Raw genomic sequence first — 25,625 nt, 5'->3', positions numbered from 1 at the left:
GGAAAGGAAAAGGAGACCAGTATTACAGAGCTCAGTGTGCTGGACAGAGTTCTTGCTCACATTCTCCTGATGCATGTCAGGGACCATCTGCTAAATCACGCCAAGTAAGTCTACTATTGACCGTATCGCACTCTTCGAATTCTTGTGGAACGGGATTTTGAGTTTCGACAAGGTCTGCTTGCAACCTATGTGGATTCCAAGAAGCCTTTTGACTCAGAAAATCGGGAGGTACTATGAGAACTGCGAAGAAATAGGAAGTAAAAAGAAGGTATGGGATATGACTATATTATGATGAGAGAGAAAGAGGAAGACTGATGATTACCTGGTTCCATGGTTTAAACGAGGGAAGGGGAAGACAAAGCAAACTGCGGTTGAAAGAGACAGGGAAAATGCAAGATAGCAAATAAGGAAGGAAAATTAATGAGTAAATAATGAAGCAAAGAGGGAGAGAAGTAAGGCTTAACAGAAAAGATGCAAAGACGCTGGAGCAGAGTGACAAAAGTAATTATGTATCAAGAAATTTTGCTGACGAAAAGCAAATGCAAAACAGAAGAAAACAAAATAATATGTAACAGATATATTACGTGTACCTACCTAGGGACGCATTTAAAGGTATGGATAGGGATTCAGGAAACATAAGAAGAAAATACTTAGGAAATTGAGTAAACTGTACTTTCCATGTACAAACAGAAATGAAGTACAGTAGGTAAAGTGAAGCTTTGACACAGAAGGAGGTCAGTGTCTTTAAACTTACTGCTGCAAAAAAAAATTGGAATTTATGTCTCAGATCCTATTTGTTGAAAGTCATTGCATGAAGATCCATGGGCTAACAAATGTGTGGGAACAGAAAATCTTATATGGATAAAAGAATTAGTTTGAGACAAAGGCAGAACCCTTGAATAGTCAGAGTACGAAAGGAAAGGAAGGTATGCCAGAAACTGTAGTACGGAAACTTGCAAAGATTTCAGTTGGGTGATAATTTCATTTTGATTATAGCTTTTGATGCTCTATTTAGTAGTAATTTGTCATTCCTAAGCTGCATAATTATTGTCGGACCTTTCCGTACGCTGATCTAGAAGCGTGACTGTCGGTGAATTGCTTATGATTTACTGGTCGCCTGATTTTAAATGATCCCATTGCAGCCGCTCTGGAGCCTCCAGGACTGTTACGGATGATTCCCTTAAACCCCTTTAAATATTTCTCAGGGACTTTAGGCACATCCACACATCTTCAGAAGTTAAAACTTCACAAATAATTTGGAATTCTTTATGGGTAACTTCAAATTAATAAACTGGCCTTTTAAGGCCTTTTCTTTACTAAGAACGCATATTCATATCTGTGTAAATATGACTTAATATTTACATGGATACAAATTCAGTCATTTTTAATACTGAAATATTCTTTGTGGGTTTGAAGTCAAATGAAACAGCCATTCTCCGGTCTCTTGGGCGTGCTTGGCAGTAAACAAGTGTTCTCTCTCTCTCTCTCTCTCTCTCTCTCTCTCTCTCTCTGAGTGATCCTGAGGTAATACCAAACAATCTGAATTATATTCCAAGACATTCTAGATACAATAATTGGCTCATAATTATAGGTTATGTTTCTTGTTGCTGGCAAAAAGTATCAATAATTATTCTAGCACATTTTGCATTTCAACTTATCAATTTTTTTCTGGATTTTCGCAACCTGTTAAAGAATTTGTGTATGTTTTACTCAGTATAGTTTACATTTTTCAGAAAATACCTAGATGCTTGTTTTCCTTCTGTTAACAGAAGTGTTAATGTTTTTACAGTGTTCTCTATTCTCTAGATCCAAGAATCTTTAATCCCCTCAATCGAGTGATTTAAAATCACGTTGCCTGGAAATGATTTTTTATTAGCTCAGCACAGGCTGTTCGAAATTAAGTGTGTTGGCTCTAGTCTTAATAAATCTCCTCAAAGGAAAGGGCTTAGAAAAAAAAATAGTGTGGTGACCACGACAAAAATATGATGTAGTTCGGATTCAAAGGGGTTCAGAGCTGTTCTGTCATAAACTGTTTCAACACATCACAACGGACTACATTATAGTTGACATTAAAATAAGTGAAAATCTTTTATCTTCCAAAAATGCTTTTCTCCCTTTACTCCCTCCCCCATACATATGACTTTCTTCCAGTATTTGCGAACAGAAACTATCATCAATAGTATTCAGTCTTGTGTACAAAGATTCTGCAAGGAATATCACAGATCAGGATTAGGTGCACTCAAGTAGTTCTATCTATCTATCTATTGCCAGACGCCTCAATCCCGTTTGGAGTGGCCACAAACAAATCGCCTCCAAGTCGCCCTTTCCCCCGCCATCTCACTGCCCTGCTCTCAACTCACACACCCCTCTCTCATATACCTCTCCACCCCATCCCTCCATCTCATCCTCGGCCTCCCCCTCCCTCTTCCCCCCTCCACCTCACTCACATACACTCTCTTCGTCAGTCTTTCACCCTCCATCCTCTCCACATGGCCAAACCACCTCAGTGTGTTCCTCATAAAGCTTCCTATCACATCCACATCCACACCACAACGCTCCTTTATATCCTCATTCGTCAGCCTGTCTCTCCATGTGACTCCACAGGCTCCTCTTAAATAACTCATTTCCACTGCTCTCACTCTTGACTTGTGTCCTTCCAACAACGTCCAAGCTTCACTTTCGTACGTTAGAGTTGGTATCACAATACTGTCATGTAGTAACTTTTTCACTTCCATGCTCACTTCCCTGTTTCTTATCACTGCTTTCAAAGAACCAGCAACATTTCTTCCCTGCTGTACCCTTTCACACACTTCACCCTCCAAACCTCCATCCTTACTCATCACACTACCCAAGTACTAAAACGTACCCACATTTTCCAATTCCTCACCATCCAACCTCGCTGTACATTCACTGACTTCACCTCTCTCAAAGACCATCACTTTACTCTTCCCTACATTCACCTTTAGATTCCGTTTCTTACACACTCCCCCAAACTCATCCACCAAGCCTTGCAGCTCCCCTTCGTCTTCACTCAACAACACAGTATCATCTGCAAACAACAGTACAGGGAGTTTATAACACTATCCTCTCTCACCAGGGCCACTCCAACATCCACTACCCTACCTTGTACCTCTTTTATTACCCCATCCATGTAAAAATTGAACAACCATGGAGACATGACACATCCCTGTTTCAACCCAACTTTCAAAGAGAAAAATTTACTTAGTTCACCATCCACACGCACTGAAACCTTCGCACCATCGTACATACTCTTCACAGCATTCAACAACTTCCCATCTACTCCATATACTCTTAACACTTTCCACAATCCTTGTCTATCCACCCTGTCATATGCTTTCTCCAAATCCATGAAAGCCGCATACAACTTCTTTCCCTTCTCTAGAAACTTTTCCACTAAAGATCTAAGAATGAATATCTGATCTACACAACCTCTTCCCATCCTAAAGCCTCCCTGTTCTTCTCCAACTAATTTCTCTGTTCTTTCTCTAACTCTGTCAATAAGTATCCTACCATACACTTTTCCTATTATATTAAGAAGACAAATGCCCCTATGATTACCACACACTTCTTTTTCCCTTTTTCCTTTGTACAAGGGAATAATTATACCTGACTTCCAATCCTCCAGGACTCTACCTTCCTCCCAGGCCAATCTGCACATCTTCCACATCCATTCTACTACTATCTCTCCCCCATGCTTCAACATTTCACCACACACTCCATCAATTCCTGGGGCTTTCCCCAATTTAACTTTCTTCATTGCTTCCACAACTTCTATCCTACTGATTTCTTCCTGTCTTCTCACCTCCCTCCTTCTCCCAGCCATTCCCCAGCCACTTATACTCGCATTACTTCCATCCTCTATGTTCAACAATTCCTTAAAGTGTTCTCTCCATCTGCTCACTTTTTCTCCCTTCTCCACTAGTAATCTACCATTTTTATCTTTCACTCCCCTGCTAACTTCACTTCCACCCTGTCTTACTCTTTTCATCTCTTTCCAGAACATTTTCTTACAGTCCCTCCACTTTACACTCAAATTCCTTCCAAATTCCTCATCCACTCTCTTCTTACTCTCTCTTACTAATCTTTTCACCTCTCTTTCTTTCTACATATAACTCTCTCTTCCGCCTCTCAACTTCTTCCACGCCCCTATTTCTCATCCATTCACTGTATGCTTTCTTCTTTTGTGCCACAGCCTGTCTCACCTCTTCAGTCCACCACGCTGTTCCTTGCACCCCCCTCCGTCTTCTCTTCCTTCCACACACCACATCACATGCTGCACATATTTCTTCTGTAAATATCTCAAGTATTTGCTGCTGTTATTAAAGCTTAAGCCATGTTACTTAGTTATCACCTACCTAGCCAGGCAATAATGTAGTTGCCTGCGTCTGTGTGTGTGTCTGTATTTGTGTATGTGTGTTTGGCTGTTCCCAAAATATCTCAGCATCAAAGGAGTAAAATGTATCCAAACTGTGGACAGTATCCCAGGATATATGGCTTCCTTGTTATAAATTTTGGTGAAGCTGCAATGATATGCCTCCGATTGCCAGAAGATTTTGCAGGAAAAAGTACCATCTAACTTTTTCTTTTAGCTTGCCACTATTGAATATTTTCTATCATACACTCAAAGGAGAGAATGGCAATTTAAAGAGTTTTAGAATGTCGTCAAAGGCCTGTCATATTCAGTGACCTTCCTCAACATAATACCTCTGACTTTAGGATTCTGAATGCTAGTGTGATATTTCAATTAGCAGGAGTAATCAACGAAATCCTAAGACTTTCGAATTCGGCGAAGCAGCGGTGATATGCCTCCGACTGCCAGAGAATTACTGATTTTTTTTTTTTTTTTTTTAATTGATGGTGGATGATACACATTCGTAGGCGAATGCTTTGGCTTTTATTAAAATAAGACTTTTATAAACTGTTTGGAAATGTTGCCGTATCATTAGTGTATTCTCTCTCTCTCTCTCTCTCTCTCTCTCTCTCTCTCTCTCTCTCTCATTTCAACTCAGCCTATTAAATTCAGTTTCAGAGACACAACCAAACACTCTAACACTGTTAATAGCTCTTTTACTTGCACACGATTTTGTCCCCTCTATCATGTAGACCTCTTCACACTCTCACAGTTTTCACGCTCGTATATTCACTGCCATCGATTTGAACACTAACTTGTTCTCCATCTCTCTCATTTTTTTTCCATACTCATATGTTTCCTTACCCTGACTCACATACATAATTGCACTATCTCCTACACACTGGGTAACACATTGGCCCAGTCTCACATTCTTACGAACCACAACTAACCATCACACACACACACACACACACACACACACACACACACACACACACACACACACACACACACACAAACACACACACACACACACTGTCACAGTCTTTCACACTTTATCTGTCTGTAACATTTTCACTGTTTCAGTCACTTACCTTTCCCCGAGTCTCGCCTTATTCTTTCTCCCCCCAACATACATACATTCGTTCATTCCCTCACTAACTCATTCACTCTCATTGACTTACATTTTTCCAGCCTTACACTGCCTACTTTTTCATTCTTCCAGTCTCTCACAACTGTTCTTTCACTCACCCTCATTTTTACATTCTTTCGGCTTATTCACTCGTCTGCATACTCCTCATTCTATCACACATACACACTCTGGGACAGATTCCCTTTTCCACATTCTTCACTGGCATTCACTCTTTACATTTTCAAAATCTACCTCACTCTAACTCTTTTACACGTTCACTCTATCTCACATACTCAGTCACTAATTTTCACACACTGACTCACTTTTGAACTCATATTATCATTCTCGCTAATTCTCTCTCTCTCTCTCTCTCTCTCTCTCTCTCTCTCTCAAACACAGAATAGCATACTCACTCAGACTAAATCATATTCTTTCATTGTTTTGTTCACTCATATTCCCACAAAGTCACTTTCACAATTCCTCTGTCTCTCCCTCCCACTTGTAAACAAATGTGCTTAGGGTTGGGTAAGCACAGCTGATTTAATTTTTGCTCCGGAAAATGAAGGGCAATGTTTGTAGGTTATATATTTAAAAAAGAAAAAAAAAAAACGGATAGTGTAATGTCGGAGTGGGAGACATAAAGGGGAAAGGGACACAGTTGTTGAATGTGGTCAGGGGTAACTAATGGTTTATGGGGCGGAATAATGGACGTCCAGGCAGATAACAGATAATGTTTGGTGAAAGGTGAGGGGAAAATACTGTCCCTCCATTTAGTCTCTTCACGCGGGAACGTTTTTTCATTTCCTTTTGATTTTCATTTTCATGCAGGTCATCTCCATATCACACACGAGGAGCAATGTTATCTAAGCTAAACAAGTTTCTTTTTAACCTTACTGACCGATTGGTGGTGGGATAGGGTTGACTGGGTTGCGTTTGGGAAGGCTGAGATGAGTATCACTGGATTTCATTATAATAGTTATTGGGGAATAAGGAGCGTTTTGAGCGTGGATACTTCCGAATTTAGTTTATGAATCTCTGTCGGTATGTCTGTTTGTGTATTGGTTGTATTAAACCATTACACACTGTTTGCAGTTGATTATTTTTTCTTTATAGTGTTCTGAAAACGAAGTCGGAGCTGTTTGTAATATGGAGGGATACAGTGTAGTTGAATTTTAGTTCACTGTAATTTATAAATGGTATCTCTGCCATAAACAGATGGCTTTATAAATGGAGTGCAAGGCAGAGCAAGGGATGTTTGAGCGTCCCTAATGGGAGATGGTAGGATATAGAAACTGCCTTTACTGTTGTTTGTTGATATACCGTATTGTTAAGATGAACGTAAATTTCAAAGCTTGGTGAATGAGATGGGGAGTGAATGTAAGAAAATTAAAGAAATCTTAAAGTCAATGTACCTAAGCAAAGTTATGGTCTATTGTAGGAGTGAAGTCCCAGAATGCATAGTGAGGCTGGATGATGAGGAAATTGGGAATGTGAGAGTCTGTAATTATTTAAGTAGTATGATATGTAAGGATAGAAGTTCGGAAGATGACCTGGCCGAAAATTTACAACAAGGAAAAAAGGTTGCTGGTTCACTGAAAGCTCTGATAAGGGACTTCATTATAGCAGATAAAAATAAAACGATCACAAACGTCACAGTTATCAACAAAGTATATATTGGAAGTGACCATAGAATGGTGGGTTGCACAGCCAGATTCAATTTCAGAAATGAAAGATAGAAGGTGATTAAAGATAAAAAGATATCCCCAATAATAGTAAACGAAAACAAAGCAGCCTTTCAGTTGGAAATAAGGAACAGATTTCAGGCTCTAAGTAATGCTGAATGTGACATTGATGAGCTGAATGACAGACTAACAAAAGAGCTAAGAGAATCAGCAGAGGTAGTAGGAAAACCTAAAAGAACCAAAGCCAAGAAATATTCAGAAAAGACACTCGAGCTTATGAAAAAACGAAAGGAAATGAAAGTAAAGACAAAGCAAGACGAAATAGATCGAGCAGAATTAAATAAGCTTATCAACAAAAGACAAAGAGAAGAAAAAACAAAGAGAAACATGAATCAGATCAAAGAAACCATAACAAATGGAAAAAGTCTGAAACAGGTCCGAAGCAAAATGGTACTAGGAAGGCAACTGAAAGAAAAAAACGGTGAAATCATTAAATGCAGAGATAAGATGGTGAAGAGAGTTGAAGAATTTTACAAAGAACTGTATGTGTCAAAGACAGTAGTACCAATAGCTAACTTTTCAGTTGACACAAGTGAAATACCTGAGATAACACCAGACGAAGTAATTATTTGTCTTAAAAATATGAAAAGAGGGAAGGCTCCGGGAGAAGATGAAATAGTAACAGATTTACTTTTGGATGCCGGAGTAGAATTACAAAATAGGCTTCCTCACTTATTTACCCACTGTATAAAACAGAAGAAAATTCCCAAAGCATGGTGTAATGCAATAGTTATTTTACTCTACAAAAAAGGTGACTCAAAAGTTCTTAGTAACTATCGACCCATTAGCTTATTATCAGTCATTTACAAACTCTTCACAAAAGTCCTTACGAACAGAATAACAACAACTTTGGAGGAAAACCAACCTCCTGAACGGCAGGATTCCGATGCGGATATTCGACCATTGATAATCTACATACAATGAACCAGCTATTTGAGAAAACTATACAATATAATACGAGTAAACCACTGTGCTTAGGTTTTGTTGATTACGAGAAGGCTTTCGACTCAGTGGAGCACATAGCGATTATAAATTCATTGCGAGAACAAGGAGTGAATGAGAACATCGTAAACCTGCTCGAAAACATATATAAAGAGGGAACCGCTACAGTTAAATTACATAAGGACTCAGAAAAATAAAGATCGAGAAGGGCGTGCGTCAGGGAGATACAATTTCACCAAAATTATTTACAGCATGCCTAGAAAGTATTTTCAGAAAGCTAGACTGGGAAAACAAAGGAGTGAACATTGATGGAGAAAAGCTAAACCATTTAAGATTTGCAAATGACATTGTCCTAATCTCAGAAACAACGAAGGCATTGCAAGAAATGCTAAATGACCTGAACAGAGAAAGTCTGAAAGTAGGACTGAAGATGAACCGAAGTAAAACTAAAGTAATGTTTAATCCACAAACACCAAAGAGCTTCATCAGAATATGCGATGAAATTCTTGAAGTTGAGGAGTACAACTACATGGGACAAGTACTAAAATTAACGAAAGATCATGATAGCGAAATAAATAGACGCATTACAATTGGAAGGAAAGCTTTCGGTAAAGATAGAGACATTATGAAAAGCAGCTTGCCAGTTTGTATGAAACGAAGAGTATATAACGAATGCATAATTCCAGCTATGACGTATGGTTGTGAGACCTGGAAACTAGCAAAATCAATGGAAAAAAAAAATCCGCAAAATCAATGGAAAAAAAAAAAAATCCGTTCTCAGAGAGCAATGGAAAGGTCAATCCTGGGAATATCTTTAAGAGACAGGAAAAGAACAACTTGGGTGAGAGAGCAGACTAAAGTCAAAGATATTGTGGGGGTTATAAAGGAACAGAAATGGAGGTGGGCAGGCCATATAGCAAGAATAAGGGATAACCGATGGAGCAAGAGGCTTACTGACTGAACACCAAGAGATTGTAAGCGTAGCAGAAAAAGGCCAGACAGGAGGTGGAGAGATGAGATACAGAAATTTGCTGGGAAAACGTGGCAAAGATTGGCTCAGTCAAGGAATTCGTGGAAAAGGTTGGGAGAGGCCTTTGTTCAGCAGTGGACTAGTGTTGGCCGATGACATATATATATATATATATATATATATATATATATATATATATATATATATATATATATATATATATATATATATATATATATATATATATAAAATATAGTACAACACTGGTGTGTGTGTGTGTGTGTGTGTGTGTGTGTGTGTGTGTGTGTGTATGTACTTTGGACAACCGAAACTACACATTCAAATCGCACTGAAATTGGCACAAAAATCACAAAAAATTTGCTGATGTGAAAAAACTTCATCCCATCACGATTGAAAAACTTTTACTATATTTAATGAGTGATCACATTTGGGCCCAAAAAAGGCTGAAGCAGCGCCCTTCCAATTTCGGCCACGGCCAATGTTTTATTTCCCAGCAGCGCTCCCGCCACTCCTTGTCTTTTTTTTTTTTTTTTTTTTTTTTTTTGACAGCTTCTCCTTTGAAATTCTAGTCAAATTCCCGCAATGTAATTCAAATTTGAGTCAGGCTTTTTGTTTCTCTGTCTTCTCTGTCCGTCCGTTTTTGTGATTTTTCTTTTCGAGTTTGTTTTTCTCTCCTTTACTCTTTTTTTTTTTTTTTTTGGGGGGGGATAATCTTGTTAAATCATTGATTCAGAGCTTATCATTTTCAACTTTTTCCTATATCTCTTCCACTGATTTCATTGTTATTGGTGGAGGCGATCAACATCAACTCATTTTATGTAGTACAACCTTCAGGTTACTGTAAAATGAATGACAAATTAAACATTTTTGTAGCCCAGCAAAACATTAACTACACTGGGTTAAGATATTCCAACCGAACACAGTCCATAGATTATTACATCAGAGATGTATTTGTAATGTATTTCACACAGTGCTGCTGAGGGACGAGCCACCGGTCAGTTTCATCTGACAATCAAGGTCCTAACTAACTATCCTAGCCCCGGAGCCCTACTCTGCTGATGTTGTATTAAAGTATTTGATGATAGATGAAAAAATAGCTAATCCTATGTTCTTTCCATTGTTAAAGCACTTTAGAAAAGCCTTTTCTTTCGTAATCTCGTTATTCACATTATGCTGGAATATTTTTCGCGTCCAGATGTTCTCTCTGTGCCGGGGAGCTGTTTCCTTCCTTCCCAGTCAGTAATATTCTGTTCCTATCCCGCCTGCTTTTGTGCCTATCCATTTATCACTATTGCAGACCTAACAGTAAACACTAATGAACAACGTTCACCAATGTGCTGCGTTGTCACCTCAAGTCTTGTGACATGGGTGGTTCAGTGAGAATGGATAAAGAACAATATTTAAGATTAATGTAATAGACTTCACACGAAGGCTAACGATTTATGCTAAGTTGTAATCTTCACCTAGAATTCGACAGTCCAGGTCTCCAATTATCCTGTTGAGCGAACATGGTCAAAAGGGGAAACACACTTTGTTCAACAGTCTGACCGACCCGACAATCGAGCTCAAGGTCTCCCAGTTACTAGTTAGATGTACTATCATTCCACCACCAGCTGCTCAAAAATATATGCCTTGATAATCCTTGGGATCTGTCAGCCAAACATAATTATTACATCAGCTAACCACACATACAGTGGCTATACAGGTGACAGAAGCACCACAGCGATGAGAATTGTCCAAGTTCGGTATTTTTTAAGATGTCTCTGTAGTCTTTCTTCCCCTTTCACTTGTCACCTTCTCCGAGTTCTGCTGCCGACTACCCTCACTCCTGTTTAGTGCACTATCACTGTCATTTCATATATTTACGCAACATCGTTCATACGCCTGATGCCTACCATGCACACAAGTACAGTGATCACGGATGCCATTTATCTGATCTATCAACCTACTTCCTGTATAACTCCAGGTTTAACAATCCCATAACAGTGTCATGTTTTCTACTCCCAGGCCCGCAGAGTGACAGGGAAGATCCAAGCACTAGTGAGGGAGGGTGAAGTGGGCCGAGTGTAACTTACCGCAAGATCCAACTAAGATAGGTGTGTCGTAAAAGGAATTTGAGGTGTGTGAAGCCAGGCGAGAGTGTGAGGTATCAGTTGCGAAAGAACGTAACTGTTTGATATGTTTGTTCGATGTAGTAAAGTGCTGACTACAGCAGCAGGTTGAAGAAGTATATGGCGAAGATATTAGATGATAAAGCACTGGGTCTTCAAACACATGGCCCTGCGAACAATGGGAAACATTCAGTGTTCAAAGAATGATGATGGATACCCTGTAAGGAATAAGGGTGTAGGCACCAAACGAGAGCAACTGAATATGGATTGTCACATTTCATACTGACTAATTCACAGAATAGCCTATCAAGGTAATATATAACGTAGGTGTCTCACTGTGTGTATAAAATAATTATAGCCCAAGTATAGGGCTATTACCAATGCTGATTTTGGAGAGAGAGAGAGAGAGAGAGAGAGAGAGAGAGAGAGAGAGAGAGAGAATATATAGATAGATAGATAGACAGATATTTTATGTGTCCGACTCAGGACATCGGCTTCTCAGCCTGCTTCCAAGGTCCAGTAGCCCTCTTACATGCCATACACCTCTACATGTCACCACTTCGGCGCTAACACCCACCATCCATACTGAATACACGCTAGAGCTGCATCATATAGGACGGGTGTATTGGTATTACCGGGGGTATTTTTACGACATATTGGCGGGTCTTCTGGTAGATCAATAAAATCTATCAATCTCTCTCTCTCTCTCTCTCTCTCTCTCTCTCTCTCTCTCTCTCTATATATATATATATATATATATATATATATATATATATACATATATATATATATATATGTATATATATATATATATATATATATATATATATATATATATATATATATATATATATATATATATATACTGTATATATATATACTGTATATATATATATATATATATATATATATATATATATATATATATATATATATATATATATATATATATAAGGCAGGGAAGAAGGAAACAAAGGCCACGAGCCTGCAACAACTGTTCCTTCCAGGAGAAAAACAAAATACAAGAGAGAGTCAAATTCAAGATCCGATCATTTCGAGATGCCTGGACATACTACGTTTGAAAGACTGGAGCTCATAGCTAGCAGGAAGTACAGACAGAAAGAGACAGTTACAGAGTTGACTTGTTGCATCAATGAAGGACTGGGTGTAACGGTTAACTCTTGCATTAGAGAGTTGGATAGAAAAAGGATGAGAGTTAGCAGCTAGATGGGTGCTACGCGCCCGTCGTAGAGGTGGAGGGATGCAAGCAGACAGTTCAGAGGAGCAGTGACCGTTGAAGTAGCAACAGAAAAGAGATAAAGATGCAACAGTGAGGCGAGGAGACAGAGGTTGAAGGGAATCAGTAAGTGGAGGAAAGTTAATGAGACAAAAAGCCTTTGACTCCACCCTGTTAAGAAGAGCTGTATGTGGGGAGCCTTCCCACACATGAGACTTGTACCCTACAGAGGGGTGGATAAAACCCCTGTATAGAGTCAACAATTGTATAGGGGTAAAGAAACAACGGAGTCGGCTTAGCACACCAAATCTCTTGGAAGCAGATTGTACAAGAGAGTAATATGATCTTTCCAAGATAAGTCCCGAGTGAATGAAACCCCAAGCATGTTCAAGGATGATGCAGGATTAAGCTGACAATTATTAAACATTAGTGGGTACACCTGTGGAAGATTTTGTCGGGTTGATAGGTGTAAAAACTGAGTTTTATATGAATTAAAAACAACAAGATGATACGAGCCAAGTCAGACATTAGGTGTGCCATAGCCTCATCCCTTGTTTGTTTAAGGAACTGCTGAGATGGGCGTTGCGGGAACCAAATGGAAAGGTGAAGGTTGGAATCATCAAAGTACGAGTGGATAGGGAGTTAAGTAAATATGTAGCAAAAATCAGGGGATGTATTCCGGAGATGATACTGAATATAAATTACTGAATGAGTATATTGCGAAATCTCAGTAGTTTGGGAGTTACAGCACTTTGCAGATCTGCTATGGATGTGTTGGAGTCAGAGGATTGTAAATGAGACGTTCATCATTTACAGTGAAATTTAATAACAGTATTATACAACATGCTTTACAGCAAATGTGCACAACTCAGGACTCCTTGCTTAATGCATGCTGCAGCCCGTCGCAAAAGTGACTGTAGCACACGTTCCAATGCCCCGGGATTGTTGCTGATAAGTGCCACACTGTCCTGCTCACGACACCACACTTCCTCACAGTTTGGAACCTCTGTGGCACACATTTCGCTTTTAATGTATCTCTATAGGTGTTTTACTCCATTATGCTAGAATAACAAGTTATTACCTAAAATCTATGATTCCTGGACAATGGATCGGGCGAGGTGGTCCAGTGCCGTGGCCACCTCGGTCACCTGACATCAGTCTCCTCTACTTCTTCCTACAGGAGCACATGAAAAGCGAGGTGTATGCCACAGGGGTTCCAATTTGTGAGGATTTGTGGCGTCATGTTCAGGTCAGTGTGGCACATATCAACAACAGTCCTGGGGCTTTGCAACGTGTGCTACAGCCACTTCTGGAATGGGCTGCAGCATGCATTGAGCAAGGAGGCCGGACTTGTGAACATTTGCTGTAAATGTGAATAACATAATCCATCAATGTCTAGTATACTGTATAATATTGTTAATAAATCTCACTGTAAATGATGGACGTCTCATTTACCATCCCCAGACTCCAACACATCCCTAATAGATCTGTGAAATGCTTTAATTTCCAAACTATTGAGATTTTGCAATATGTTCATTAAGGAATTTGCATTCAGTATCGTCTCTGTAATACACTTCATGATTTTTGCTACATATTTACTGAACACCCTGCATGTATATGTATATGATATAGTATAGCACTAGCCGTGTGTGTGTGTGTGTGTGTGTGTGTGTGTGTATGTATGTATTTTGGGCAGCCAAAACTACACATTCAAATCGCACCAAAATTGGCACAAAAATCGCAAAAAATTTGCTGATGTGAAAACACTTGGTCCCACCAAGTTTGAAAAACTTTTACTACATTTAATGAGCGATCACATTTTGATTTAAAAATGCCGCTCCCGTCACCCGGCAGACGATCTCCGTAGAATTTTTGCCCATAGCTTCAATTATAATTTCCTATACTAGTAGCTGTGTGTCTGTGTGTGTATTTAGGTCTTATGCTGGGACAACTTGGGTTTCATTCCTGAAACTGCAAATAATACGATCAATTGGTTAGCTGCAAAAAATCAAAGTGACAGTGTTAGACTACAATACCATATAAACGTGACTCGAATTACTTGAAATGGTCGCAACACGTGCGCAAAGCGCGAGAAACGAGTGAGAAGCACAAGGAAACAACTGCGAAGCACGAGAAAGCGAGCGCGCAGCGAGAGAGCCCACTGGAGGAGGAAGTGCGTGGGGCCCAAAGAGCCCAGGAGCACTTGGATATATATATATATATATATATATATATATATATATATATATATATACACAGTGTATCACTCTCATCTAAAATGTCAGGACCAACTTGCCTTGCCCTGGGCTCCAACATTCATTATGGGGCAACACAGGATTGGATTATGGATGGAGGGATGGATACACGGTGTATATATATATATATATATATATATATATATATATATATAGATAGATAGATATAGATATATATCTAGATATATATATATGTATACATAGCACATAGCAGTGGTGCAGAGGACGCACGAGTCCAAGGCTCCAAACGTGGGTTTAACCCTCGTACGGAACTGCGGATGGGGGCTCGAAATGTTCTTAGCCTTTCAAAGGATGATTGACTGCCTTTGTTGTTACAAGAGTCGGGACGATTGAGGTTTGCCATAGGGTTTGGCATAGCGTCACTCTGTGAAGAGATGCGACCCGGACATGGTTAGATCAGTATCAATGGTTACACATACTACTGGTCTGGCTGTGACGATGGTGCCCATCTTGAGGGTGTCACTGTGGCAATTGCTGCTCCCTTTATCTTGTGTCGACAGAGTTACTCCGGTTGTTGAGGATATAATGCTGGTGAGACTGGGCTTCATCTCTCTTACTGCTGTGTACGCCCCAACTGAGATGAATAATCTTGAAGAAAAAGAGCTATTCTACACGAAACTTAACTCTGTTGTGGAATAGTGCCCCTCGTGGGATACACTCCTGGTCATGGGTGACTTTATTATGGTTACTGGAACTGACAGGGAGGGCTTCAGGGAATGTGTAGGTCCCCATGGATCTGGTACCAGGAATTTCAATAGTTCTTAGCTTCTGGATTTTACATAATCTCGTAAGTTAAGAATTGGTGGATCCTGGTTCCAGTGTCTAAATCTTCACCACTGGATATGGTTTCCCAATACTGGAGGGGTTGCAAAGAAGACTCCTCACATTCTTGTTAGTATTTGCTGGAGAATCTTTCAGACTCCAGGGTTTTTGGGAATGCAGAGTTCTTTGCTACTGATTACAGACTTGTTGCTACTCTAAGACTACACATCAAACTGAAAGGTTCTCAAGATACCACCAAAAAATGTTCCATCTTGAGAAACTCAGGGATGAGGAGTGTGCATACGTGTATGTACTGGCAGTCTCATATCGTTTTGAAATGCTCAGTCCTGTTGAGGATGCTGTTGAACGATGTGATACCTTTAATAATGCTACCCTGGCAAAAGCTGATGAGTGTACTTGGGACTGCCCGTGATCAAGGAGGGGATTCATGTCGAGGGGGAAGTTGACCATTTTGAGGAAAGTAGTTCTGTCAGACTGGCTGGGGATCAGGAATAGCACAAACTTCTGCCTGAATGGGCACGAGTTTCACTGAGAAAAGACAAAGAGAGTAATGTCAGGGTAATTGCTGAACAGGTGGAAGGCCATTTTCATGCAAATGACCTTCGACCTACCTACCGAGCCCAGAAGCTCCACTCCAGATCCACCTCTTGGGTTAACTCTGTTTGGACAGCAGATGGCCACCTTGTGTAGGGGGCAAGTGAGTATAGAGCTCGTTGGGCTGAGTACTTTGAGCGCTGTATATGGCTGACCTTCCCAGTGGAGAACTTCCATTGGCTTGTGGACAACCATTGACTGCTGTCCCAAAATTTTGATGAAGCCGTGCCCTCTCTAGAAGAAATCAAGAAGGCAGTGGGTAGGTTGAAAAGCAGTAGAGCAGGTGATGTTTATAATCTCCCAGCTGAACTGATGAAAGCTGGGTTCGAGACCATGATCAGGGGGTTACATGCAGTCACTGAAACCGTTTGGCAGACTGATATCATTCCTCCTGACTGGACAAAGGATTTGGTCACCCCTATCTGGAAAGGAAAAGAAGACCAGTATTTCAGAGCTCAGTGTGCCGGACAGAGTTCTTGCTCACATTCTCCTGATGCATGTCAGGGACCCTCTGCTGAATCACGCCAAGTAAGTCTACTATTGACCGTATCGCACTCTTCGAATTCTTGTGGAACGGGATTTTGAGTTTCGACAAGGTCTGCTTGCAGCCTATGTGGATTCCAAGAAGGCTTTTGACTGAGAAAATCGAGAGGTACTATGAAAACTGCGAAGAAATAGGAAGTAAAAAGAAGGTATGGGATATGACTATATAATGATGAGAGAGAAAGAGGAAGACTGATGATTTCCTGGTTCCATGTTTTAAACGAGGGAATGGGAAGACAGAGGAAACTGCGGATGAAAGAGACAGGGAAAATGCGAGATAGCAAATAAGGAAGGAAAATTAATGAGTAAATAATGAAGCAAAGAGGGAGAGAAGTAAGGCTTAACAGAAAAGATGCAAAGACGCTGGAGCAGAGTGACAAAAGTAATTATGTACCAAGAAATTTTGCTGACGAAAAGCAAATGCAAAACAGAAGAAAACAAAATAATATGTAACAGATATATTACGTGTACCTACCTAGGGACGCATTTAAAGGTATGGATAGGGATTCAGGAAACATAAGAAGAAAATACTTAGGAAATTGAGTAAAATGTACTTTCCATGTACAAACAGAAATGAAGTACAGTAGGTAAAGTGAAGCTTTGACACAGAAGGAGGTCAGTGTTTTTAAACTTACTGCTGCAAAAAAAAAATTGGAATTTATGTCTCAGATCCTATTTGTTGAATGTCATTGCATGAAGATCCATGGGCTAACAAATGTGTGGGAACAGAAAATCTTATATGGATGAAAGAATTAGTTTGAGACAAGGGCAGAACCCTTGAATAGTCAGAGTACGAAAGGAAAGGAAGGTATGCCAGAAACTGTAGTACGGAAACTTGCAAAGTTTTCAGTTGGGTGCTAATTTCATTTTGATTATAGCTTTTGATGCTCTATTTAGTAGTAATTTGTCATTCCTAAGCTGCATGATTATTGTCGGACCTTTCCGTACGCTGATCTAGAAGCGTGACTGTCGGAGAATTGCTTATGATTTACTGGTCGCCTGATTTTAAATGATCCCATTGCAGCCGCTCTGGAGCCTCCAGGACTGTTACGGATGATTCCCTTAAACCCCTTTAAATATTTCTCAGGGACTTTAGGCACATCCACACATCTTCAGAAGTTAAAACTTCACAAATAATTTGGAATTCTTTATGGGTAACTTCAAATTAATAAACTGGCCTTTTAAGGCCTTTTCTTTACTAAGAACGCATATTCATATCTGTGTAAATATGACTTAATATTTACTTGGATACAAATTCAGTCATTTTTAATACTGTAATATTCTTTGTGGGTTTCAAGTCAAATGAAACAGCCATTTTCCGGTCTCTTGGGCGTGCTTGGCAGTAAACAAGTGTTCTCTCTCTCTCTCTCTCTCTCTCTCTCTCTCTCTCTCTCTCTCTCTCTCTCACTCATTTGAGTGATCCTGAGGTAATACCAAACAATCTGAATTATATTCCAAGACATTCTAGATACAATAATTGGCTCATAATTATAGGTTATATTTCTCGTTGCTGGCAAAAAGTATCAATAATTATTCTAGCACATTTTGCATTTCAACTTATCAATTTTTTTCTGGATTTTTCGCAACCTGTTAAAGAATTTGTGTATGTTTTACCCAGTATAGTTTACATTTTTCAGAAAATACCTAAATGCTTGTTTTCCTTCTGTTAACAGAAGTGTTAATGTTTTTACAGTGTTCTCTATTCTCTAGATCCAAGAATCTTTAATCCCCTCAATCGAGTGATTTAAAATCATGTTGCCTGGAAATGATTTTTTATTAGCTCAGCACAGGCTGTTCGAAATTAAGTGTGTTGGCTCTAGTCTTAATAAATCTCCTCAAAGGAAAGGGCTTAGAAAAAAAAATAGTGTGGTGACCACGACAAAAATATGATGTAGTTCGGATTCAAAGGGGTTCAGAGCTGTTCTGTCATAAACTGTTTCAACACATCAGAAACGACTACATTATAGTTGACATTAAAATAAGTGAAAATCTTTTATCTTCCAAAAATGCTTTTCTCCCTTTACTCCCTCCCCCATACATATGACTTTCTTCCAGTATTTGCGAACAGAAACTATCATCAATAGTATTCAGTCTTGTGTACAAAGATTCTGCAAGGAATGTCACAGATCAGGTTTAGGTGCACTCAAGTAGTTCTATCCATCTATCTATTGCCAGACGCCTCAATCCCGTTTGGGGTGGCCACAAACAAATCGCCTCCAAGTCGCCCTTTTCCCCGCCATCTCACTGCCCTGCTCCCAACTCACACCCCCCTCTCTCATATACCTCTCCACCCCATCCCTCCATCTCATCCTCGGCCTCCCCCTCCCTCTTCCCTCCACCTCACTCACATACACTCTCTTCGTCAGTCTTTCACCCTCCATCCTCTCCACATGGCCAAACCACCTCAGTGTGTTCCTCATAAAGCTTCCTATCACATCCACATCCACACCACAACGCTCCTTTATATCCTCATTCGTCAGCCTGTCTCTCCATGTGACTCCACAGGCTCCTCTTAAATAACTCATTTCCACTGCTCTCACTCTTGACTTGTGTCCTTCCAACAACGTCCAAGCTTCACTTTCGTACGTTAGAGTTGGTATCACAATACTGTCATGTAGTAACTTTTTCACTTCCATGCTCACTTCCCTGTTTCTTATCACTGCTTTCAAAGAACCAGCAACATTTCTTCCCTGCTGTACCCTTTCACACACTTCACCCTCCAAACCTCCATCCTTACTCATCACACTACCCAAGTACTAAAACGTACCCACATTTTCCAATTCCTCACCATCCAACCTCGCTGTACATTCACTGACTTCACCTCTCTCAAAGACCATCACTTTACTCTTCCCTACATTCACCTTTAGATTCCGTTTCTTACACACTCCCCCAAACTCATCCACCAAGCCTTGCAGCTCCCCTTCGTCTTCACTCAACAACACAGTATCATCTGCAAACAACAGTACAGGGAGTTTATAACACTATCCTCTCTCACCAGGGCCACTCCAACATCCACTACCCTACCTTGTACCTCTTTTATTACCCCATCCATGTAAAAATTGAACAACCATGGAGACATGACACATCCCTGTTTCAACCCAACTTTCAAAGAGAAAAATTCACTTAGTTCACCATCCACACGCACTGCAGCCTTCGCACCATCGTACATACTCTTCACAGCATTCAACAACTTCCCATCTACTCCATATACTCTTAACACTTTCCACAATCCTTGTCTATCCACCCTGTCATATGCTTTCTCCAAATCCATGAAAGCCGCATACAACTTCTTTCCCTTCTCTAGAAACTTTTCCACTAAAGATCTAAGAATGAATATCTGATCTACACAACCTCTTCCCATCCTAAAGCCTCCCTGTTCTTCTCCAACTAATTTCTCTGTTCTTTCTCTAACTCTGTCAATAAGTATCCTACCATACACTTTTCCTATTATATTAAGAAGACAAATGCCCCTATGATTACCACACACTTCTTTTTCCCTTTTTCCTTTGTACAAGGGAATAATTATACCTGACTTCCAATCCTCCAGGACTCTACCTTCCTCCCAGGCCAATCTGCACATCTTCCACATCCATTCTACTACTATCTCTCCCCCATGCTTCAACATTTCACCACACACTCCATCAATTCCTGGGGCTTTCCCCGATTTAACTTTCTTCATTGCTTCCACAACTTCTATCCTACCGATTTCTTCCTGTCTTCTCACCTCCCTCCTTCTCCCAGCCATTCCCCAGCCACTTATACTCGCATTACTTCCATCCTCTATGTTCAACAATTCCTTAAAGTGTTCTCTCCATCTGCTCACTTTTTCTCCCTTCTCCACTAGTAATCTACCATTTTTATCTTTCACTCCCCTGCTAACTTCACTTCCACCCTGTCTTACTCTTTTCACCTCTTTCCAGAACATTTTCTTACAGTCCCTCCACTTTACACTCAAATTCCTTCCAAATTCCTCATCCACTCTCTTCTTACTCTCTTATTAATCTTTTCACCTCTCTCTTTCTTTCTACATATAACTCTCTCTTCCGCATCTCAACTTCTTCCACGCCCCTATTTCTCATCCATTCATTGTATGCTTTCTTCTTTTGTGCCACAGCCTGTCTCACCTCTTCAGTCCACCACGCTCTTCCTTGCACCCCCCTCCGTCTTCTCTTCCTTCCACACACCACATCACATGCTGCACATATTTCTTCTGTAAATATCTCAAGTATTTGCTGCTGTTATTAAAGCTTAAGCCATGTTACTTAGTTATCACCCACCTAGCCAGGCAATAATGTAGTTGCCTGCGTCTGTGTGTGTGTCTGTATTTGTGTATGTGTGTTTGGCTGTTCCCAAAATATCTCAGCGTCAAAGGAGTAAAATGTATCCAAACTATGGACAGTATCCCAGGATATATGGCTTCCTTGTTATAAATTTTGGTAAAGCTGCAATGATATGCCTCCGATTGCCAGAAGATTTTGCAGGAAAAAGTACCATCTAACTTTTTCTTTTAGCTTGCCACTATTGACTATTTTCTATCATACACTCAAAGGAGAGAATGGCAATTTAAAGAGTTTTAGAATGTCGTCAAAGGCCTGTCATATTCAGTGACCTTCCTCAACATAATACCCCTGACTTTAGGATTCTGAATGCTAGTGTGATATTTCAATTAGCAGGAGTAATCAACGAAATCCTAAGACTTTCGAATTCGGCGAAGCAGTGGTGATATGCCTCCGACTGCCAGAGAATTACTGATTTTTTTTTTTTTTTTTTTTTTGTATTGATGGTGGATGATACGCATTCGTAGGCGAATGCTTTGGCTTTTATTAATATAAGACTTTTATAAACTGTTTGGAAATGTTGCCGTAACATTAGTGTACAGTATTCTCTCTCTCTCTCTCTCTCTCTCTCTCTCTCTCTCTCTCTCTCTCTCTCTCTCTCTCTCTCTCTCTCTCTCTCTCTCTCTCATTTCAACTCAGTCTATTAAATTCAGTTTCAGAGACACAACCACACACTCTAACACTGTTAATAGCTCTTTCACTTGCACACGATTTTGCCCCCTCTATCATGTAGACCTCTTCACACTCTCACAGTTTTCACGCTCGTATATTCACTGCCATCGATTTGAACACTAACTTGTTCTCCATCTCTCTCATTTTTTTTCCATACTCATATTTTTCCTTACCCTGACTCACATACATAATTGCACTATCTCCTACACACTGGGTAACACATTGGCCCAGTCTCACGTTCTCACTTACCGCAACTTACCATCACTCACTTTCACACACACACACACACACACACACACACACACACACACACACTGTCACAGTCTTTCACACTTTATCTGTCTGTAACATTTTCGCTGTTTCAGTCACTTACCTTTCCCCGAGTCTCGCCTTATTCTTTCTCCCCCCAACATACATACATTCGTTCATTCCCTCACTAACTCATTCACTCTCATTGACTTACATTTTTCCAGCCTTACACTGCCTACTTTTTCATTCTTCCAGTCTCTAACAACTGTTCTTTCACTCACACTCATTTTTACATTCTTTCGGCTTTATTCACTCGTCTGCATTCTCCTCATTCTATCACGCATACACACTCTGGGACAGATTCCCTCTTCCACATTCTTCATTGGCATTCACTCTTTACATTTTCAAAATCTACCTCACTCTAACTCATTTACTCGTTCACTCTATCTCACATACTCAGTCACTAATTTTCACACACTGACTCACTTTTGAACTCATATTATCATTCTCGCTAATTCTCTCTCTCTCTCTCTCTCTCTCTCTCTCTCTCTCTCTCTCTAACACAGAATAGCATACTCATTCATTCATTCATTGCCAGACGCCATGTATCCCAGACGGGGTGGCCAAGGGCTTAGAGTTAATTGTTTTACAGGGTGGGGCACTAATCCTCCACCAACCCCACTTGACACGTAGGGATGCCAACAGCATCTGGTGTTCCCAGGCGGTCACCCATCCAAGTACTAACCAGAAATCATATTCTTTCATTGTTTTGTTCACTCATATTCCCACAAAGTCACTTTCACAATTCCTCTGTCTCTCCCTCCCACTTGTAAACAAATGTGCATAGGGTTGGGTAAGCACAGCTGATTTAATTTTTGCTCCGGAAAATGAAGGGCAATGTTTGTAGGTTATATATTAAAAAAAGAAAAAAGAAAAACGGATAGTGTAATGTCGGAGTGGGAGACATAAAGGGGAAAGGGACACAGTTGTTGAATGTGGTCAGGGGTAACTAATGGTTTATGGGGCGGAATAATGGACGTCCAGGCAGATAACAGATAATGTTTGGTGAAAGGTGAGGGGAAAATACTGTCCCTCCATTTAGTCTCTTCACGCGGGAACGTTTTTTCATTTCCTTTTGATTTTCATTTTCATGCAGGTCATCTCCGTATCACACACGAGGAGCAATGTTATCCAAGCTAAACAAGTTTCTTTTTAACCTTACTGACCGATTGTGGTGGGATAGGGTTGATTGGGTTGCGTTTGGGAAGGCTGAGATGAGTGTCACTGGATTTCATTATAATAGTTATTGGGGAATAAGGAGCGTTTTGAGCGTGGATACTTCCGAATTTAGTTTATGAATCTCTGTCGGTATGTCTGTTTGTGTATTGGTTGTATTAAAAAATTATACACTGTTTGCAGTTGATTATTTTTTCTTTATAGTGTTTTGAAAACGAAGTCGGAGCTGTTTGTAATATGGAGGGATACAGTGTAGTGGAATTTTAGTTCATTGTAATTTATAAATGGTAGATCTGCCATAAACAGATGGCTTTATAAAAGGAATGCAAGGCAGAGCAAGGGATGTCTGAGCGTCCCTAATGAGAGATGGTAGGATATGGAAACTGCCTTTACTGTTGTTTGTTGATATACCGTATTGTTAAGATGAACGTAAATTTCAAAGCTTGGTGAATGAGACAGGGAGTGAATGTAAGAAAACTAAAAAAATCTTAAAGTCAATGTACCTAAGCAAAGTTATGGTCTATTGTAGGAGTGAAGTCCCAGAATGCATAGTGAGGCTGGATGATGAGGAAATTGGGACTGTGAGAGTCTGTAATTATTTAAGTAGTATGATATGTAAGGATAGAAGTTCGGAAGATGACCTGGCTGAAAATTTACAACAAGGAAAAAAGGTTGCTGGTTCACTGAAAGCTCTGATAAGGGACTTCATTATAGCAGATAAAAATAAAACGATCACAAATGTCACAGTTATCAACAAAGTATATATTGGAAGTGACCATAGAATGGTGGGTTGCACAGCCAGATTCAATTTCAGAAATGAAAGATAGAAGGTGATTAAAGATAAAAAGATATCCCCAATAATAGTAAACGAAAAGAAAGCAGCCTTTCAGTTGGAAATAAGGAACAGATTTCAGGCTCTAAGTAATGCTGAATGTGACATTGATGAGCTGAATGACAGACTAACAAAAGAGCTAAGAGAATCAGCAGAGGTAGTAGGAAAACCTAATACAACCAAAGCCAAGAAATATTCAGAAAAGACACTCGAGCTTATGAAAAAACGAAAGGAAATGAAAGTAAAGACAAAGCAAGACGAAATAGAACGAGCAGAATTAAATAAGCTTATCAACAAAAGACAAAGAGAAGAAAAAACAAAGAGAAACATGAATCAGATCAAAGAAACCATAAAAAATGGAAAAAGTCTGAAACAGGCCCAAAGCAAAATGGCACTAGGAAGGCAACTGAAACAAAAAAAAAACGGTGAAATCATTAAATGCAGAGATAAGACGGTGAAGAGAGTTGAAGAATTTTACAAAGAACTGTATGCGTCAAAGACAGTAGTACAAATAGCTAACTTTTCAGTTGACACAAGTGAAATACCTGAGATAACACCAGACGAAGTAAATATTTGTCTTAAAAATATGAAAAGAGGGAAGGCTATGGGAGAAGATGAAATAGTAACAGATTTACTTTTGGATGCCGGAGTAGAATTACAAAATAGGCTTCCTCACTTATTTACCCACTGTATAAAACAGAAGAAAATTCCCAAAGCATGGTGTAATGCAATAGTTATTTTACTCTACAAAAAAGGTGACTCAAAAGTTTTTAGTAACTATCGACCCATTAGCTTATTATCAGTCATTTACAAACTCTTCACCAAAGTCCTTACGAACAGAATAACAACAACTTTGGAGGAAAACCAACCTCGTGAACAGGCAGGATTCCGATGCGGATATTCGACCATTGATAATCTACATACAATGAACCAGCTAATTGAGAAAACTATACAATATAATACGAGTAAACCACTGTGCTTAGGTTTTGTTGATTACGAGAAGGCTTTCGACTCAGTGGAGCACATAGCGATTATAAATTCATTGCGAGAACTAGGAGTGAATGAGAACATCGTAAACCTGCTCGGAAACATATATAAAGAGGGAACCGCTACAGTTAAATTACATAAGGACTCAGAAAAATAAAGATTGAGAAGGGCGTGCGTCAGGGAGATACAATTTCACCAAAATTATTTACAGCTTGCCTAGAAAGTATTTTCAGAAAGCTAGACTGGGAAAACAAAGGAGTGAACATTGATGGAGAAAAGCTAAACCATTTAAGATTTGCAAATGACATTGTCCTAATCTCAGAAACAACGGAGGCATTGCAAGAAATGTTAAATGACCTGAACAGAGAAAGTCTGAAAGTAGGACTGAAGATGAACCGAAGTAAAACTAAAGTAATGTTTAATCCACAAACACCAAAGAGCGTCATCAGAATAAGCGATGAAATTCTTGAAGTTGAGGAGTACTACTACATGGGACAAGTACTAAAATTAACGAAAGATCATGATAGCGAAATAAATAGACGCATTACAATTGGAAGGAAAGCTTTCCGTAAAGATAGAGACATTATGA

This window comes from Coenobita brevimanus, chromosome 93 (genome assembly GCF_032717465.1).
Source record: "Coenobita brevimanus isolate Jiangsu-jjx chromosome 93, ASM3271746v2, whole genome shotgun sequence".
Lineage (NCBI taxonomy): Eukaryota > Metazoa > Arthropoda > Malacostraca > Decapoda > Coenobitidae > Coenobita > Coenobita brevimanus.
This window is presented reverse-complemented; position numbering follows the sequence as displayed.